The sequence below is a fragment of the Schistocerca piceifrons genome, chromosome 6, assembly GCF_021461385.2.
Source record: "Schistocerca piceifrons isolate TAMUIC-IGC-003096 chromosome 6, iqSchPice1.1, whole genome shotgun sequence".
Lineage (NCBI taxonomy): Eukaryota > Metazoa > Arthropoda > Insecta > Orthoptera > Acrididae > Schistocerca > Schistocerca piceifrons.
In genome coordinates, this window is record NC_060143.1 from 111,274,900 (window position 1) to 111,278,117 (window position 3,218).

A 3,218-nucleotide genomic window follows, 5' to 3' on the forward strand; every position below is an offset into this window, starting at 1 on the left:
AAAGATTTAAACAAAAAGAATTCCACATGCATTACAGAGTACTAGAAAAGGCTCACCTAATGAGGATGTGATGAGCCCAACTACAGTAGTATTCGGATGGACTAATTTAAAACCGAGCGAGGTGGCGCTGTGGTTAGCACACTGGACTCGCATTCGGGAGGACGACGGTTCAGTCCGGCCATCCTAATTTAGGTTTTCCGCGATTTCCCTAAATCGCTCCAGGCAGAATCCGGGATGGTTCCTTTGAAACGCCACGGTCGACTTCCTTTATCCATCCTTCCCTAATCGACGAGACCGATGGTCTCGCTGTTTGGTCTCTTCCCCCAAACAACCCAACCCAACCCAACTAATTTCAACCAGATTCTGTGCCCTGATTTGAAAACTGCCCCTCTTACCAAACAAAAAACGTAACTCTGGAACACAGATAAGTGCTCGTTAAAGAGCTGGAAATGCTGAAAACAGCATTACACCAACTCTTGCAATAGTATTCAGAACCTAACCAAACATTTGTAGCAACAGACCTGAGAATGAACAACGGAAACTGACTTCAGTTCCATTTAATATCTTACTCAACCATCGCGCTCGATCCTGACTGGTCGTCATAACCACTCGCCAGAGTGTTTCCTCGTGTACTTCTGTTAAATGTGTCAAAAGCAATCATGCTTTCATAAATCGCTTGCTCGATGCAGAAACATCTTCTCAGAGTGCCTGTGACTTAGAACACGCGAAAGGAAATTTCGATTGTTGCAGACGCTTGACGTTGCACAGTGACACTCCACACGAGATACTGTCATTCCCTTTACTCAGTCACATGAGAGACTTCAGACAGGTGGTAGTTAGTCGCTTACCGCCAGTCGAGTGTCTCACGGTTTGTGACCCTTTGCGCCCAATTTCGGTGCAGATTGGAGTAGTATCAGCAAACGTGTGAGCCGTTACGTGAAACTCGCCTTTTCAGAGTAGCAGCTTATTTCCGCACCGATAACCACATACACTACTGTTTCTGAAAACGGCAACACTAATAAAGAGACATGTGATTACAATGAAATTTACAATACATTGCGCTTCGAGTTAACAGAACTGTACGTGCAATTCGACCGTGAGAATTCAGTACGGTATCAAGCCGCCGCATTTTACAGGGCGTGCCCATAAAGCATCGACAGTAGTTACAAGAGCACCATAACGAACAAGTCGCCGACCGACCATACCACAAGCATCTTCAGTGGACGATATGTCAGGCTAATGTGCAGTTCGGGAAAGTAGAGATACCAGTAGTTCTTCGAGATACGTTTGATTATTCCTTTACGATTTGACCTCGCGTTGACCTGCTGAAATATGAAATGTGAAGCTGCTTGCATAGGGGTCAATATCTCGGGCTCTAAAACCTGTATGATACAGTGGTTGCTGTTGAGATTGCCCTCATAACGTAGGAGTTGAGACCGCATGTTGTACGCAGTGGCGCCCCAAACTATGTCAGTGGCGTTTGTCCGCTAGGCCACCCAACAATGCAGTATGCCTGACTCCATCCACCACGTAGCGTCTTTCATGTACACAGCCGTCAACGACCGTCAGTTTAGGACAAGATGAAGCGGACCTCATCCGTTAACACTACGTTTTTACCACTTATCACGCCATTATCGGTGTTCAGGAGCCCATTGCAGTGTGAGGCGTTGGCTGATCTGGTCAACTAAACACGGCGCATTGGCATGCGCGCCACAACTACAGCCCTCCCCGGACGGCGTCGTAACGTCGACGTATAGAAGTTCACACCCATTCCTGTGCTCCAACGTCGAGCCAACTCTGTGAGGAGGAGGAGGATATTAGTGTTTAACGTCCCGTCGACAACGAGGTCATTAGAGACGGAGCGCAAGCTCGGGCGAGGGAAGGATGGGGAAGGAAATCGGCCGTGCCCTTTCAAATGAACCATCCCGGCATTTGCCTGAAGCGATTTAGGGAAATCACGGAAAACCTAAATCAGGATGGCCGGAGACGGGATTGAACCGTCGTCCTCCCGAATGCGAGTCCAGTGTGCTAACCACTGTGCCACCCCGCTCGGTGCCAACTCTGTGAATGATGCTCTTCTGTCGTTTACGACCATGCAGCCGAGAGGCATGCCATCCAGTGTTGTGGTCGCAGTGCGTGATCCAGTAACCATTGGTGGCTGTGTACGAACACTGCTCAGTCCACTGGCGCCACATGGGCACCGCTGCGGCAGCAGAGTGCCCTGTACGAGTCGCAGTACCAGAATGCGACAAACCTGCTTCCTGAAGACCAATCGTTCTGCCACGAGAATAGTAAACGGTTCTGAAAACGCACTTGGCCTCTTAGCAACAAATAATCCTGAGTTAATAACTAGCATCAAAACGGATACTAGGATTAGTGAACACAGGGTTGTCGTAGCGAGATTGAATATCGTAATCCCCAAATCCACCAAAAATAAGCGAAAAATATACCTATTCAAAAAAGCAGATAAAAATCCACTTGACGCCTTCCTGAGAGACAACTCCACGCATTCCAAATTAATAATATAAGTGCAGATCAGATGTGACTTGAATTCAAAGAAACAGTATCACCAGAAATTGAGAGATTATTACCAAATAAATTAACAAACGACGATCCTCCTTACTACACGTCACGGGTCAGAACACTGTTGCAGAAACAACGAAAAAAAGATGCCAAATTTAAACAGATGCAAAATCTTCAAGATTGGCGATCTTTTATAGAAGCTCGAGCATTGCGAGATGCTTATAATAATTCCCGCATCGAAACTTTGTCTCGAAACCTGACAGAAAATCCAAAGAGATTCTGGTCATATGTGAAGTATGTTAGCGGCAAGAAACAATCAATGCCTTCTCTGCGCGACAGCAATGGAGATATTATCGAAGACAGCGCTGCCAAAGCAGAGTTACTAAACATAGCCTTCCGAAATGCCTTCACAAAAGAAGACGAAGTAAACATTCCAGAATTCGAATCAAGAACAGCTGCCAACATGAGTAACGTGGAAGTAAATATCCTCGGAGTAATGAAGCAACTTAAATTACTTAATAAAAGCAAGCCTTCTGGTCCAGACTGTATACCAGTTAGGTTCCTTTCCGAGTATGCTGATGCAATAGCTCCATACTTAACAATCATATACAACCGTTTGCTCGACGACAGATCCGAACACAACGACTGGAAAGTTGCACAGGTCACACCAATATTCGAGAAAGGTAGTAGGAGTA